Source organism: Genypterus blacodes, unplaced genomic scaffold (genome assembly GCF_046128005.1).
Source record: "Genypterus blacodes isolate CSIRO-AG114 ecotype Tasmania unplaced genomic scaffold, CSIRO-AGI_Gbla_v1 ptg000141l_1, whole genome shotgun sequence".
NCBI classification, from domain to species: Eukaryota; Metazoa; Chordata; class Actinopteri; order Ophidiiformes; family Ophidiidae; genus Genypterus; species Genypterus blacodes.
In genome coordinates, this window is record NW_027466943.1 from 2345092 (window position 1) to 2361905 (window position 16814).

Consider the following 16814-nt stretch of genomic DNA (forward strand, 5'->3'; position numbering starts at 1 on the left):
GTAGCTCTCTATCTCCTTCCTTGTCACAGATATGGGCTTTTCAAGTTTTCTCTAGTTTCAAGAATCAATGACGCGCGGGTCAACATTTTTAGAAAATTTTCAATATTCCCCAATTTGTCCCAAATTTACACAAATTGATGGCATTTCTGCCTGGATGCTGCGTCTGAAATTGTAGCTCTCTATCTCCTTCCTTGTCACAGATATGGGCTTTTCAAGTTTTCTCTAGTTTCAAGAATCGATGACCCGCGGGTCAACATTTTTAGAAAATTTTCAATATTCCCCAATTTGTCCCAAATTTACACAAATTGATGGCATTTCTGTCTGGATGCTGCGTCTGAAATTTTAGCTCTCGATCTCCTTCCTTGTCACAGATATGGGCTTTTCAAGTTTTCTCCAGTTTCAAAAATTGATGACCCGGGTCAACATTTTTAAAAAATTTTCAATATTCCCCAATTTGCCCCAAATTTACACACATTGATGGCATTTCTGCCTGGATGCTGCGTCTGAAATTGTAGCTCTCTATCTCCTTCCTTGTCACAGACATGGGCTTTTCAAGTTTTCTCTAGTTACAAGAATCGATGACCCGCGGGTCAACATTTTTAGAAAATTTTCAATATTCCCCAATTTGTCCCAAATTTACACAAATTGATGGCATCTCTGTCTGGATGCTGCGTCTGAAATTTTAGCTCTCTATCTCCTTCCTTGTCACAGATATGGGCTTTTCAAGTTTTCTCCAGTTTCAAAAATTGATGACCCGGGTCAACATTTATAGGCAATTTTCAATATTCCCCAATTTGCCCCAAATTTACACACATTGATGGCATTTCTGCCTGGATGCTGTGTCTGAAATTGTAGCTCTCTATCTCCTTCCTTGTCACAGATATGGGCTTTTCAAGTTTTCTCCAGTTTCAAAAATTGATGACCCTGGTCAACATTTTTAGAAAATTTTCAATATTCCCCAATTTGTCCCAAATTTACACACATTGATGGCATTTCTGCCTGGATGCTGCGTCTGAAATTGTAGCTCTCTATCTCCTTCCTTGTCACAGATATGGGCTTTTCAAGTTTTCTCCAGTTCCAAAAATTGATGACTCGGGACAACATTTTTAGAACATTTTCTATATTCCCCAATTTGCCCCAAATTTACACACATTGATGGCATTTCTGCCTGGATGCGGTGCCTGAAATTTTAGCTCTCTATCTCCTTCCTTGTCACAGATATGGGCTTTTCAAGTTTTCTCCAGTTTCAAAAATTGATGACCCTGGTCAACATTTTTAGAAAATTTTCAATATTCCCCAATTTGCCCCAAATTTACACACATTGATGGCATTTCTGCCTGGATGCGGTGCCTGAAATTTTAGCTCTCTATCTCCTTCCTTGTCACAGATATGGGCTTTTCAAGTTTTCTCCAGTTTCAAAAATTGATGACCCAGGTCAACATTTTTAGAAAATTTTCAATATTCCCCAATTTGCCCCAAATTTACACACATTGATGGCATTTCTGCCTGGATGCTGCGTCTGAAATTGTAGCTCTCTATCTCCTTCCTTGTCACAGATATGGGCTTTTCAAGTTTTCTCTAGTTTCAAGAATCAATGACGCGCGGGTCAACATTTTTAGAAAATTTTCAATATTCCCCAATTTGTCCCAAATTTACACAAATTGATGGCATTTCTGCCTGGATGCTGCGTCTGAAATTGTAGCTCTCTATCTCCTTCCTTGTCACAGATATGGGCTTTTCAAGTTTTCTCTAGTTTCAAGAATCGATGACCCGCGGGTCAACATTTTTAGAAAATTTTCAATATTCCCCAATTTGTCCCAAATTTACACAAATTGATGGCATTTCTGTCTGGATGCTGCGTCTGAAATTTTAGCTCTCGATCTCCTTCCTTGTCACAGATATGGGCTTTTCAAGTTTTCTCCAGTTTCAAAAATTGATGACCCGGGTCAACATTTTTAAAAAATTTTCAATATTCCCCAATTTGCCCCAAATTTACACACATTGATGGCATTTCTGCCTGGATGCTGCGTCTGAAATTTTAGCTCTCTATCTCCTTCCTTGTCACAGACATGGGCTTTTCAAGTTTTCTCTAGTTACAAGAATCGATGACCCGCGGGTCAACATTTTTAGAAAATTTTCAATATTCCCCAATTTGTCCCAAATTTACACAAATTGATGGCATCTCTGTCTGGATGCTGCGTCTGAAATTTTAGCTCTCTATCTCCTTCCTTGTCACAGATATGGGCTTTTCAAGTTTTCTCCAGTTTCAAAAATTGATGACCCGCGGGTCAACATTTATAGGCAATTTTCAATATTCCCCAATTTGCCCCAAATTTACACACATTGATGGCATTTCTGCCTGGATGCTGTGTCTGAAATTGTAGCTCTCTATCTCCTTCCTTGTCACAGATATGGGCTTTTCAAGTTTTCTCCAGTTTCAAAAATTGATGACCCGGGTCAATATTTTTAGAAAATTTTCAATATTCCCCAATTTGCCCCAAATTTACAAACATTGATGGCATTTCTGCCTGGATGCTGCGTCTGAAATTTTAGCTCTCTATCTCCTTCCTTGTCACAGATATGGGCTTTTCAAGTTTTCTCCAGTTTCAAAAATTGATGACCCTGGTCAACATTTTTAGAAAATTTTCAATATTCCCCAATTTGTCCCAAATTTACACACATTGATGGCATTTCTGCCTGGATGCTGCGTCTGAAATTGTAGCTCTCTATCTCCTTCCTTGTCACAGATATGGGCTTTTCAAGTTTTCTCCAGTTCCAAAAATTGATGACTCCGGACAACATTTTTAGAACATTTTCTATATTCCCCAATTTGCCCCAAATTTACACACATTGATGGCATTTCTGCCTGGATGCGGTGCCTGAAATTTTAGCTCTCTATCTCCTTCCTTGTCACAGATATGGGCTTTTCAAGTTTTCTCCAGTTTCAAAAATTGATGACCCTGGTCAACATTTTTAGAAAATTTTCAATATTCCCCAATTTGCCCCAAATTTACACACATTGATGGCATTTCTGCCTGGATGCGGTGCCTGAAATTTTAGCTCTCTATCTCCTTCCTTGTCACAGATATGGGCTTTTCAAGTTTTCTCCAGTTTCAAAAATTGATGACCCAGGTCAACATTTTTAGAAAATTTTCAATATTCCCCAATTTGCCCCAAATTTACACACATTGATGGCATTTCTGCCTGGATGCTGCGTCTGAAATTGTAGCTCTCTATCTCCTTCCTTGTCACAGATATGGGCTTTTCAAGTTTTCTCTAGTTTCAAGAATCAATGACGCGCGGGTCAACATTTTTAGAAAATTTTCAATATTCCCCAATTTGTCCCAAATTTACACAAATTGATGGCATTTCTGCCTGGATGCTGCGTCTGAAATTTTAGCTCTCTATCTCCTTCCTTGTCACAGATATGGGCTTTTCAAGTTTTCTCTAGTTTCAAGAATCGATGACCCGCGGGTCAACATTTTTAGAAAATTTTCAATATTCCCCAATTTGTCCCAAATTTACACAAATTGATGGCATCTCTGTCTGGATGCTGCGTCTGAAATTTTAGCTCTCTATCTCCTTCCTTGTCACAGATATGGGCTTTTCAAGTTTTCTCCAGTTTCAAAAATTGATGACCCGGGTCAACATTTATAGGCAATTTTCAATATTCCCCAATTTGCCCCAAATTTACACACATTGATGGCATTTCTGCCTGGATGCTGTGTCTGAAATTGTAGCTCTCTATCTCCTTCCTTGTCACAGACATTGGCTTTTCAAGTTTTCTCTAGTTACAAGAATCGATGACCCGCGGGTCAACATTTTTAGAAAATTTTCAATATTCCCCAATTTGTCCCAAATTTACACAAATTGATGGCATTTCTGCCTGGATGCTGCGCCTGAAATTTTAGCTCTCTATCTCCTTCCTTGTCACAGATATGGGCTTTTCAAGTTTTCTCCAGTTTCAAAAATTGATGACCCGCGGATCTACATTTTTAGAAAATTTTCAATATTCCCCAATTTGTCCCAAATTTACACACATTGATGGCATTTGTGCCTGGATGCTGCATCTGAAATTGTAGCTCTCTATCTCCTTCCTTGTCACAGACATGGGCTTTTCAAGTTTTCTCTAGTTACAAGAATCGATGACCCGAGGGTCAACATTTTTAGAAAATTTTCAATATTCCCCAATTTGCCCCAAGTTTACACACATTGATGGCATTTCTGCCTGGATGCTGCGCACTTTCATCATCATCATCATCATCATCATCATCATCGTCACACAGTGGCTCGTGTACTTCACTTCTCATGTGCATTCAATCTTCTCATATTATGCCCTTGTGCAATACTCATTTTCTGAATGTATGCTTTCATATAAGATAAGATAAGATACAACTTTATTCTCCTGAGGGAAATTGGGTGTTGACAGAGGAAGTGAAACATGAGGGAGGAGGACCAGGTGAGGCCTGCTGCTCAGAGGGACAAAATGTTTACGGCACCGGGTATTCCCAGGCGGTCTCCCATCCAAGTACTAACCTGGCCCGACACTGCTTAGCTTCCAAGATCAGACGAGATCGGGCGTGTTCAGAGTGGTATGGCCGTAAACGAGGAGAGCAGCCACACAGAGGCACTTTATAGGTGAGACAGACCCAGTTCAAGTCACCGTGTACACATGACTACACTCAAGTTCATGTATATCACAATTTACATGATGCCTTCATCAGAAACACACATTTCTGGATAATGAAGTCTTACCTTAATGAAACTGATAATCATCACATAGAACATACAGAGGGACTACTTACATCTCTGACGCTCACTTTCATCATCATCATCATCATCATCATCCTCATCATCATCATTGTCAGACAGTGGCTCGTGTTCTTCACTTCTCATGTGCATTCAATCTTCTCATATTGTGCCCATGTGCAATACTCATTTTCTGAATGTATGCTTTCATATAAGATAAGATAAGATACAACTTTATTCTCCCGAGGGACATTGGGTGTTGACAGAGGGAGTGAAACATGAGGGAGGAGGACCAGGTGAGGCCTGCTGCTCAGAGGGCCAAAATGCTTACTGCACCGGGTATTCCCAGGCGGTCTCCCATCCAAGTACTAAACTGGCCCGACGCTGCTTAGCTCCCGAGATCAGACGAGATCGGGCGTGTTCAGAGTGGTATGGCCGTAAACGAGGAGAGCAGCCACACAGAGGCTCTTTATAGGTGAGACAGACCCAGTTCAAGTCACCGTGTACACATGACTACACTCAAGTTCATGTATATCACAATTTACATGATGCCTTCATCAGAAACACACATTTCTGGATAATGAAGTCTTACCTAATGAAACTGATAATCATCACATAGAACATACAGAGGGACTACTTACATCTCTGACGCTCACTTTCATCCTCATCATCATCATTGTCACACAGTGGCTCGTGTTTTTCACTTCTCATGTGCATTCAATCTTCTCATATTATGCCCATGTGCAATACTCATTTTCTGAATGTATGCTTTCATATAAGAAAAGATAAGATACAACTTTGTTCTCCCGTGGGAAATTGCGTGTTTACAGAGGGAGTGAAACATGAGGGAGGAGGACCAGGTGAGGCCTGCTGCTCAGAGGGCCAAAATGCTAACGGCACCGGGTATTCCCAGGCGGTCTCCCATCCAAGTACTAACCTGGCCGGACGCTGCTTAGCTTCTGAGATCAGAAGAGATCGGGCGTGTTCAGAGTGGTATGGCCGTAAACGAGGAGAGCAGCCACACAGAGGCTCTTTATAGGTGAGACAGACCCAGTTCAAGTCACCGTGTACACATGACTACACTCAAGTTCATGTATATCACAATTTACATGATGCCTTCATCAGAAGAACACTTACATTTCAGATAAGATAAGATACAACTTTATTCTCCAGAGGGAAATTGCGTGTTGACAGAGGGAGTGAAACATGAGGGAGGAGGACCAGGTGAGGCCTGCTGCTCAGAGAGGCCAAAATGCTTACGGCACCGGGTATTCCCAGGCGGTCTCCCATCCAAGTACTAACCTGGCCGGACGCTGATTAGCTTCCGAGATCAGACAAGATCGGGCGTGTTCAGAGTGGTATGGCCGTAAACGAGGAGAGCAGCCACACAGAGGCTCTTTATAGGTGAGACAGACCTAGTTCATGTCACCGTGTACACATGACTACACTCAAGTTCATATATATCACAATTTACATGATGCCTTCATCAGAAACACACATTTCTGGATAATGAAGTCTTACCTAAAGAAACTGGTAATCATCACATAGAACATACAGAGGGACCACTTACATCTCTGACGCTCACTTTCATCATCATCATCATCATCATCATCATCGTCACACAGTGGCTCATGTACTTCACTCCTCATGTGCATTCAATCATCAAATATTATGCCCATGTGCAATACTCATTTTCTGAATGTATGCTTTCATATAAGATAAGATAAGATACAACTTTATTCTCCCGAAGGACATTGGGTGTTGACAGAGGGAGTGAAACATGAGGGAGGAGGACCAGGTGAGGCCTGCTGCTCAGAGGGCTAAAATGCTTATGGCACCGGGTATTCCCAGACGGTCTCCCATCCAAGTACTAACCTGGCCCGACGCTGCTTAGCTTCCGCGATCAGACGAGATCGGGCGTGTTCAGAGTGGTATGGCCGTAAACGAGGAAAGCAGCCACACAGAGGCTCTTTATAGGTGAGACGGACCCAGTTCAAGTCACCGTGTACACATGACTACACTCAAGTTCATGTATATCACAATTTACATGATGCCTTCATCAGAAGAACACTAACATTTCAGAAAAGATAAGAGACAACTTTATTCTCCCGAGGGAAATTGCGTGTTGACAGAGGGAGTGAAACATGAGGGAGGAGGACCAGGTGAGGCCTGCTGCTCAGAGGGCCAAAATGCTTACGGCACCGGGTATTCCCAGGCGGTCTCCCATCCAAGTACTAACCTGGCCCGACGCTGCTTAGCTTCCGAGATTGTGTGTGTTCAGAGTGGTACGGCCTTAAACTAGGAGAGCAGCCACACAGAGGCTCTTTATAGGTGAGACAGACCCAGTTCAAGTCACCGTGTACACATGACTACACTCAAGTTCATGTATATCACAATTTACATGATGCCTTCATCAGAAACACACATTTCTGGATAATGAAGTCTTACCTAATGAAACTGATAATCATCACATAGAACATAAAGAGGGACCACTAACATCTCTGACCCTCACTTTCATCATCATCATCATCATCATCATCATCATCATCATCATCACACAGTGGCTCGTGTACTTCACTTCTCATGTGCATTCAATCTTCTCATATTATGCCCATGTGCAATACTCATTTTCTGAATGTATGCTTTCATATAAGATAAGATAAGATACAACTTTATTCTCCCGAGGGAACTTGCGTGTTCACAGAGGGAGTGAAACATGAGGGAGGAGGACCAGGTGAGGCCTGCTGCTCACAGGGCCAAAATGCTTACGGCACCGGGTATTCCTAGGCGATCTCCCATCCAAGTACTAACCTGGCCCGACGCTGCTTAGCTTCACAAGATCAGACGAGATCAGGCGTGTTCAGAGTGGTATGGCCGTAAACGAGGAGAGCAGCCACACAGAGGCTCTTTATAGGTGAGACAGACCCAGTTCAAGTCACCGTGTACGCATGACTACACTCAAGTTCATGTATATCACAATTTACATGATGCCTTCATCAGAAGAACACTAACATTTCAGATAAGATAAGATACAACTTTATTCTCCCGAGGGAAATTGCGTGTTGACAGAGGGAGTGAAACATGAGGGAGGAGGACCAGGTGAGGCCTGCTGCTCAGAGGGCCAAAATGCTTACGGCACTGGGTATTCCCAGGCGGTCTCCCATCCAAGTACTAACCTGGCTCGACGCTGATTAGCTTCCGAGATCAGACGAGATCGGGCGTGTTCAGAGTGGTATGGCTCTAAACAAGGAAAGCAGCCGCACAGAGGCTCTTTATAGGTGAGACAGATTCAGTTCAAGTCACCGTGTACACATGACTACACTCAAGTTCATGTATATCACAATTTACATGATGCCTTCATCAGAAACACACATTTCTGGATAATGAAGTCTTACCTAATGAAACTGATAATCATCACATGGAACATACAGAGGGACCACTAACATTTCTGACGCTCACTTTCATCATCATTTCATCATCATCATCGTCACACAGTGGCTCGTGTACTTCACTTCTCATGTGCATTCAATCTTCTCATATTATGACCATATGAAATACTCATTTTCTGAATGTATGCTTTCATATAAGATAAGATAAGATACAACTTTATTTTCCCGAGGGAAATTGCGTGTTGAGAGAGGGAGTGAAACATGAGGGAGGAGGACCAGGTGAGGCCTGCTGCTCAGAGGGCCAAAATGCTTACGGCACCGGGTATTCCTAGGCGGTCTCCCATCCAAGTACTAACCTGGCCCGACGCTGCTTAGCTTCCGAGATTGTGCGTGTTCAGAGTGGTACGGCCTTAAACTAGGAGAGCAGCCACACAGAGGCTCTTTATAGGTGAGACAGACCCAGTTCAAGTCACCGTGTACACATGACTACACTCAAGTTCATGTATATCACAATTTACATGATGCCTTCATCAGAAACACACATTTCTGGATAATGAAGTCTTACCTAATGAAACTGATAATCATCACATAGAACATAAAGAGGGACCACTAACATCTCTGACCCTCACTTTCATCATCATCATCATCATCATCATCATCATCATCATCATCATCACACAGTGGCTCGTGTACTTCACTTCTCATGTGCATTCAATCTTCTCATATTATGCCCATGTGCAATACTCATTTTCTGAATGTATGCTTTCATATAAGATAAGATAAGATACAACTTTATTCTCCCGAGGGAACTTGCGTGTTCACAGAGGGAGTGAAACATGAGGGAGGAGGACCAGGTGAGGCCTGCTGCTCACAGGGCCAAAATGCTTACGGCACTGGGTATTCCCAGGCGGTCTCCCATCCAAGTACTAACCTGGCTCGACGCTGATTAGCTTCCGAGATCAGACGAGATCGGGCGTGTTCAGAGTGGTATGGCTCTAAACAAGGAAAGCAGCCGCACAGAGGCTCTTTATAGGTGAGACAGATTCAGTTCAAGTCACCGTGTACACATGACTACACTCAAGTTCATGTATATCACAATTTACATGATGCCTTCATCAGAAACACACATTTCTGGATAATGAAGTCTTACCTAATGAAACTGATAATCATCACATGGAACATACAGAGGGACCACTAACATTTCTGACGCTCACTTTCATCATCATTTCATCATCATCATCGTCACACAGTGGCTCGTGTACTTCACTTCTCATGTGCATTCAATCTTCTCATATTATGACCATATGAAATACTCATTTTCTGAATGTATGCTTTCATATAAGATAAGATAAGATACAACTTTATTTTCCCGAGGGAAATTGCGTGTTGAGAGAGGGAGTGAAACATGAGGGAGGAGGACCAGGTGAGGCCTGCTGCTCAGAGGGCCAAAATGCTTACGGCACCGGGTATTCCTAGGCGGTCTCCCATCCAAGTACTAACCTGGCCCGACGCTGCTTAGCTTCCGAGATTGTGCGTGTTCAGAGTGGTACGGCCTTAAACTAGGAGAGCAGCCACACAGAGGCTCTTTATAGGTGAGACAGACCCAGTTCAAGTCACCGTGTACACATGACTACACTCAAGTTCATGTATATCACAATTTACATGATGCCTTCATCAGAAACACACATTTCTGGATAATGAAGTCTTACCTAATGAAACTGATAATCATCACATAGAACATAAAGAGGGACCACTAACATCTCTGACCCTCACTTTCATCATCATCATCATCATCATCATCATCATCATCATCACACAGTGGCTCGTGTACTTCACTTCTCATGTGCATTCAATCTTCTCATATTATGCCCATGTGCAATACTCATTTTCTGAATGTATGCTTTCATATAAGATAAGATAAGATACAACTTTATTCTCCCGAGGGAACTTGCGTGTTCACAGAGTGAGTGAAACATGAGGGAGGAGGACCAGGTGAGGCCTGCTGCTCACAGGGCCAAAATGCTTACGGCACCGGGTATTCCTAGGCGGTCTCCCATCCAAGTACTAACCTGGCCCGACCCTGCTTAGCTTCACAAGATCAGACGAGATCAGGCATGTTCAGAGTGGTATGGCCGTAAACAAGGAAAGCAGCCGCACACAGGCTCTTTATAGGTGAGACAGACCCAGTTCAAGTCACCGTGTACACATGACTACACTCAAGTTCATGTATATCACAATTTACATGATGCCTTCATCAGAAACACACATTTCTGGATAATGAAGTCTTACCTAATGAAACTGATAATCATCACATGGAACATACAGAGGGACCACTAACATTTCTGACGCTCACTTTCATCATCATCATCATCATCATCATCATCATCATCGTCACACAGTGGCTCGTGTAGTTCACTTCTCATGTGCATTCAATCTTCTCATATTATGATCGTGTGCAATACTCATTTTCTGAATGTATGCTTTCATATAAGATAAGATAAGATGCAACTTTATTCTCCCGAGGAGAATTGCGTGTTCACAGAGGGAGTGAAACATGAGGGAGGAGGACCAGGTGAGGCCTGCTGCTCAGAGGGCCAAAATGCTTACTGCACCGGGTATTCCCAGGCGGTCTCCCATCCAAGTACTAACCTGGCCCGACGCTAATTAGCTTCCGAGATCAGACGAGATCAGGCGTGTTCAGAGTGGTATGGCCGTAAACGAGGAGAGCAGCCACACAGAGGCTCTTTATAAGTGAGACAGACCCAGTTCAAGTCACCGTGTACACATGACTACACTCAAGTTCATGTATATCACAATTTACATGATGCCTTCATCAGAAACACACATTTCTGGATAATGAAGTCTTACCTAATGAAACTGATAATCATCATATAGAACATAAAGAGGGACCACTAACATCTCTGACGCTCACTTTCATCATCATCATCATCATCATTGTCACACAGTGGCTCGTGTACTTCACTTCTCATGTGCATTCAATCTTCTCATATTATGCCCATGTGCAATACTCATTTTCTGATTGTATGCTTTCATATAAGATAAGATAAGATGCAACTTTATTCTCCCGAGGGAAATTGCGTGTTCACAGAGGGAGTGAAACATGAGGGAGGAGGACCAGGTGAGGCCTGCTGCTCAGAGGGCCAAAATGCTTACTGCACCAGGTATTCCCAGGCGGTCTCCCATCCAAGTACTAACCTGGCCCGACGCTGCTTAGCTTCCGAGATCAGACGAGATCGGGTGTGTTCAGAGTGGTATGGCCGTAAACGAGGAGAGGAGCCACACAGAGGCTCTTTATAGGTGAGACAGACCCAGTTCAAGTCACCGTGTACACATGACTACACTCAAGTTCATGTATATCACAATTTACATGATGCCTTTGTGACATACCCCCCATTTAGTCTTTTCTTTGGTCCCTTTTCCATTAAGTTGTGGCCTTTTATTTTCTTTTGTTACGATGTTGTTGCATGTTTTGGCCAGAAGTGGCGCTGTAGTACTGGGATATAATGCAGTTGCATAACGGTGAGAGAGAGAAGAAGTAGCCACTGAGAACGGAAGGCGGGAGATGTAAATGGTGAAGAGAGCTGTATTGTGGAAACTTTGGATTAAACGAAAAACTTTTCCCAGCACGCCGTTGAGAGTATTACTTTCTTCAAGTGTGCAACACCTTCATCAGAAGAACACTAACATTTCAGATAAGATAAGATACAACTTTATTCTCCCGAGAGAAATTGCGTGTTGACAGAGGGAGTGAAACATGAGGGAGGAGGACCAGGTTAGGCCTGCTGCTCAGAGGGCCAAAATGCTTACGGCACCGGGTATTCCCAGGCGGTCTCCCATCCAAGTACTTACCTGGCCCGACGCTGATTAGCTTCCGAGATCAGACGAGATCGGGCGTGTTCAGAGTGTTATGGACGTAAACGAGGAGAGCAGCCACACAGAGGCTCTTTATAGGTGAGACATACCCAGTTCATGTCACCGTGTACACATGACTACACTCAAGTTCATGTATATCACAATTTACATGATGCCTTCATCAGAAACACACATTTCTGGATAATGAAGTCTTACCTAATGAAACTGATGATCATCACATAGAACATAAAGAGGGACCACTAACATCTCTGACGCTCACTTTCATCATCATCATCTTCATCATCATCATCATCATCATCGTCACACAGTGGCTCGTGTACTTCACTTCTCATGTGCATTCAATCTTCTCATATTATGCCCATGTGCAATACTCATTTTCTGAATGTATGCTTTCATATAAGATAAGATAAGATACAACTTTATTCTCCCGAGGGACATTGGGTGTTGACAGAGGGAGGGAAACATGAGGGAGGAGGACCAGGTGAGGCCTGCTGCTCAGAGGGCCAAAATGCTTACGGCACCGGGTATTCCCAGGCGGTCTCCCATCCAAGTACTAACCTGGCCCGAAGCTGCTTAGCGTCCGAGATCAGACGAGATCGGGCGTGTTTTTTTTTTTCTCTTTTATTATCAAAAAAAGAAATATTTTTACAAATACATTTTACACAAGTAAATACAAGTCATTTCAAATCAAATCAAATTATTTCCAACAATCCATAACACCATTCATCACATCTTTTTTCTCTTTTTTTTTTCCTTCACCCATCACCCCTCACCCTTGACCTATTGACATTTGCACCCCACCCTGATTACCATTCACAAATAGACAGTTATCTTCCAGCACCTTTTGTTTGAAATTCTTGTCCCCACCATCCCACAGCAGACTCACATTCCTTTTCATAAAGTTACAGAAAAATCTCCAGATGTTCACTTTTTTGTCCTCGAAATGTGAATAGTTTCTCCGAAGTCTGATGACATGTTTGGCATAACTCAGAATGTAATTGATAAGCCATTTGTTCACCCCTGCTTTCCTTTCCTTATACCCAAATAGAAAAAACCTCTCCCATTTTTCCTTTTCCGTGATTGTGACTCTACATTTTTGAAAGCATTGGTCCAGTTTCTCAAAAAACACTTTTAACTCCTTACATTCAAAAATAAAGTGCCTAAATGTCTCCACTTCCACCTCACATATATCACAAACCTTGCTGGTGAGTCTATTTATCTGGTTTAGCACCAAATTGACAAATATTCTATTGTGTCTGAGCCTGAAATTTGTATCAAAGCACTCTGATGAAATGAACTTCACATTTAGATCTGACCAAATGTGCTCCCTCTGAAGCCCATGGAACTGCCTTAGCCATACTTCCTCAGCTGCCGCTTTCTTCTTTTCCTTTCCCAAAAACACTCTATATAGTATCTTGGAGTTAACTGATCGTATGTCATGCTCTTTCCCTCCTTGGATGAGGGAGAAACTGACCAACTCCAGAGCCTTCTCTGCCCTCCTCCCCTTCACCAGCGCCACCCAACTACGAGGTAACCCCTCTAAAATTCTCTGGCATAGTCTTTTGATCTCTATTGGTCTCACTTTCCCTAATCTTCCCCTGACCTCCTGGATTACTTCCTCCTGCAGAAATCCACCACCTCTTTGGATAAAGTGCTTCACCTGATTTAAACCTAGTTCCTCCAAGTACCTCCCTGAAAAAACCTTCCCCTGACACCTTATTGCCGGATTTCTGAAAACTGGTTGGTGTAACACCTGCTCCGCAGTCTCACGTCTAAACTTTAAATCCCCCAGTAAAATATTCCACGCTTCAAGTATTTCCCCTGTAAATGCATTAACCTGTGCTCTTTCCCTTTGCTCCGTTTCCCTACATAGATTAAACACTCCTCTATTATCCCACCCCTGTAGGCAAGAGTCGAGGCACTTCTGCCACGCGTAAATCTTTGCGTTTCCCATAAATTTCCCTAACAGTCGAATCCGTGCACTAAGCTTTTTACTTTTCAGGTCCACCAATTTCAAACCGCCCTCCTTCTGCCCATTGATGAGCACCTTCCTGGCTATCAAATGCTGTTTTTTATTCCAGATGAAAGCACTCATCATGTCATTCAGCTTTCCTATTACCCTGTCCGGCATTTCACAGACTCTTAGCGCATACTGACACTTGGACAGGAGGAGGGCGTTAGTTACTATCACTTTACCCCTTAGATTCAATTTCCTCCCGGACCAGAAATCCAATCGCATTTTGATTTTTCCCTCTATTTCACCCCACGTTTGTTTTGTTGCTGCATCTCGATTCTTACCTACGTATACACCCAAAACCTTCACCATTTCATTTCTCTTTACAAAATTCCATTTATTTACACAATCGAAACCATCACCAAAGCCCATTAGCTCGGTTTTTTCCCCATTGATTTTGGCCCCAGATGCCCTCTCATAGCACTCTACATGCTGCAGCACCCTGTCTACACTCCTCTCATCCCTAACCGTAATACTTATGTCATCTGCGTACTGGTAGATTTTCGTGTCCGTTTTATCTTCCATTTCAATCCCCAAAATCCCTGGGTCCCTCCTAATGAGGGCAGACAAGGGTTCTGCCGCTATGGAGTATAACATAGCTGAAAGCGGGCATCCTTGCCTGATTGACCTCTCCAGAGCGAAGCTCTCAGTTAACCTCCCGTTTATTTTCACCCTACTGATGGCATTCCTATATATTAACCTAATCCATTTAGTGAAACCTTCCCCGAAACCCATCTTTTCCAGTGTTTTAAACAAAAAATCATGATCCACCCTATCAAACGCCTTCTCTAAATCAACCCCTATGTACAGCCCTCCCTTCTGATTCGTTTTGTCAAAGATGTCCTGGATCGATAAGATGATGTCACTAATGACTCTCCCTACCACACCATAACACTGACAGGGATTCACCACTGTGCCTATCACCTCCTTCAATCTGTTTGCCAGGATTTTAGCCAGTATTTTATAATCTGTATTTAGCAGACTAATTGGCCTATAATTCCCCAAATCACCTTTGTCACCCTTATTCTTATACACCACTCGGATTAGCCCCGTGAAGAAGTCCCCAGATGCTTTCCCCTCCCGCTCCATGCATTGAAAGATTCTCAGGAGAATTGGCTTCATCACCTGTTTAAAGGTGATGTAAAATTCCCCCGATAACCCATCCAGCCCTGGACTTTTGTTCTTATTCAAACCATTTATTGCTCTTTCCAATTCTTCCTCTGTTATGTTTTTATCACAGTCTGCTCTGTCATCTTCCCCTAATTTTTTTTCTATCCCTTCAAAAACACTGTGGTCTGTAGAGTTTACCTCCATCTTTGAAAAAAGTGTTTTAAAATGTTTATGAGCCACCTCCAGCATTTCCTCTGTCTTCTCCATTGTCTTACCCTCTTCATTTTTCAGGTTTTGCAGATGAGCTTTCTTTTGCTGTCTTTTTTCAAGCCCTAAAAAGAAACTTGTATTCTTTTCCCCTTCTAAAATATCCTTCATCCTCGATCTGATAGCTGCCCCTCTGCTCCGTTTCTTCTCAAGCTCATCTAATTGTTTTCTCAGCATGAGATATTTTAGATTGTTGAAGTTTTCCTCTGCAATCGACCTTTCCAGCTCTTTATTAATCTGGTCTCTTAAACTATACTCAGTCCTTCTTTCCTTCTCCATTTTATTTTTACAATAGTTTATTGTCACTTTTTTGATGTGCAATTTCACCTCCTCCCACCACTCCCCCATATTTATACAACCCTCACCCTGCAGTTCTCTTTTTCTTTCTTTCAGTAGATTTTCAACTTTCTCCCTATATTTTCCATCCAGCAAAACACTGTTATTTAAACACCATAACCCTCCACCTTTGTGCTCTTTCTCCCCCAGCTCCACCCATAACCTTGCATGATCGCTAAACCCTGTGAACTCATACCAGCATTTTGAAATCTTTTTTTCCAGCCCAGATGCTAATAGACATAAGTCAATCCTGGACTGTTTAAGTTTCCCCAGAACCGTCTGTCGTCTGGAAAAGCCCCTTTCTCCCATATTGCGCACCCTCCACAGATCTACCAGGTTGAAATAGTCAAAAAGCTCATTTAGCGATTTCCTACTTATATCACTTTTGTATGTATTGTTGCTTGATATATCCAATCTCGTAAGTGCACAGTTAAAATCCCCCACTACACAAATGTTCCCTCCCAAATGCGGTTTTAGTTGATCAAAGAAAATTCCACGCTTGTTGTCCTCATTCCGTGCATAAATATTCAAAAGTTTGTAAAGCACATTCCTGTAAATAAATTCAATACCGATCACCCTTCCCTCATCATCCTTCACTATTTCCTTAACATTTTTGATCTTATCTCCTTTAGCAAAAATAGCGACTCCGGCTCGTCCATTTACACCGTTGTTTGCCCACACTTTTCCAGCCCATGTATCCCTCAGATAGCTTCTCCACTCCCTTGTCCACTTAGTCTCTTGTACACAGAGGATTTCAAAAGTATCCACCCTTAAAACATCTCGCATCTTGTTAATACATCTTAAGCCGTTTGTGTTTTGCAATAGTATTTTTAACATTGTAAATACATAGAGATAAATCAGGCCCATCATCTTTATGCTACAGTTCACGTCTTACTTTTTCCTCTTTTTGATCCCCTTGTCTTCAGCATCCATTGCAGTCTTCTCTTCCCCAGCTCCTGGCTGTTTCCGAGGTCCATATCAGACTCCGAGTTCCCCGACTCTTGAGACCCCGTCAAGCATATCTCTGAGTCTGATTCTGGGGGCCGCTGAAGTTG

General features: G+C 42.6%; 6 non-coding genes and 9 pseudogenes across 6 annotated transcripts; all 15 read right to left on the minus strand.

The window, feature by feature from the left end:
- Window positions 1–4487: 4487 nt before the first annotated feature.
- Window positions 4488–4606, minus strand: LOC143012158 (5S ribosomal RNA). The gene has a single exon (XR_012964997.1). It is a non-coding gene; the product is annotated as a 5S ribosomal RNA (ribosomal RNA).
- A 467-nt stretch (window positions 4607–5073) lies between these two features.
- Window positions 5074–5192, minus strand: LOC143012169 (5S ribosomal RNA). Its single transcript, XR_012965007.1, has one exon. It is a non-coding gene; the product is annotated as a 5S ribosomal RNA (ribosomal RNA).
- Window positions 5193–5637: 445 nt separating this feature from the next.
- LOC143012188 (5S ribosomal RNA) lies at window positions 5638–5756 on the minus strand (annotated as a pseudogene).
- Window positions 5757–6002: 246 nt separating this feature from the next.
- LOC143012180 (5S ribosomal RNA) lies at window positions 6003–6121 on the minus strand. The gene has a single exon (XR_012965017.1). It is a non-coding gene; the product is annotated as a 5S ribosomal RNA (ribosomal RNA).
- A 454-nt stretch (window positions 6122–6575) lies between these two features.
- Window positions 6576–6694, minus strand: LOC143012171 (5S ribosomal RNA). The gene has a single exon (XR_012965009.1). It is a non-coding gene; the product is annotated as a 5S ribosomal RNA (ribosomal RNA).
- Window positions 6695–6939: 245 nt separating this feature from the next.
- On the minus strand, window positions 6940–7048 carry LOC143012198 (5S ribosomal RNA; annotated as a pseudogene).
- A 463-nt stretch (window positions 7049–7511) lies between these two features.
- On the minus strand, window positions 7512–7631 carry LOC143012192 (5S ribosomal RNA; annotated as a pseudogene).
- A 245-nt stretch (window positions 7632–7876) lies between these two features.
- On the minus strand, window positions 7877–7995 carry LOC143012196 (5S ribosomal RNA; annotated as a pseudogene).
- A 450-nt stretch (window positions 7996–8445) lies between these two features.
- LOC143012145 (5S ribosomal RNA) lies at window positions 8446–8554 on the minus strand (annotated as a pseudogene).
- Window positions 8555–9020: 466 nt separating this feature from the next.
- On the minus strand, window positions 9021–9139 carry LOC143012197 (5S ribosomal RNA; annotated as a pseudogene).
- Window positions 9140–9589: 450 nt separating this feature from the next.
- LOC143012146 (5S ribosomal RNA) lies at window positions 9590–9698 on the minus strand (annotated as a pseudogene).
- A 460-nt stretch (window positions 9699–10158) lies between these two features.
- LOC143012187 (5S ribosomal RNA) lies at window positions 10159–10278 on the minus strand (annotated as a pseudogene).
- A 460-nt stretch (window positions 10279–10738) lies between these two features.
- Window positions 10739–10857, minus strand: LOC143012177 (5S ribosomal RNA). The gene has a single exon (XR_012965015.1). It is a non-coding gene; the product is annotated as a 5S ribosomal RNA (ribosomal RNA).
- A 448-nt stretch (window positions 10858–11305) lies between these two features.
- LOC143012182 (5S ribosomal RNA) lies at window positions 11306–11424 on the minus strand. Its single transcript, XR_012965018.1, has one exon. It is a non-coding gene; the product is annotated as a 5S ribosomal RNA (ribosomal RNA).
- A 535-nt stretch (window positions 11425–11959) lies between these two features.
- Window positions 11960–12078, minus strand: LOC143012185 (5S ribosomal RNA; annotated as a pseudogene).
- Window positions 12079–16814: the final 4736 nt, after the last annotated feature.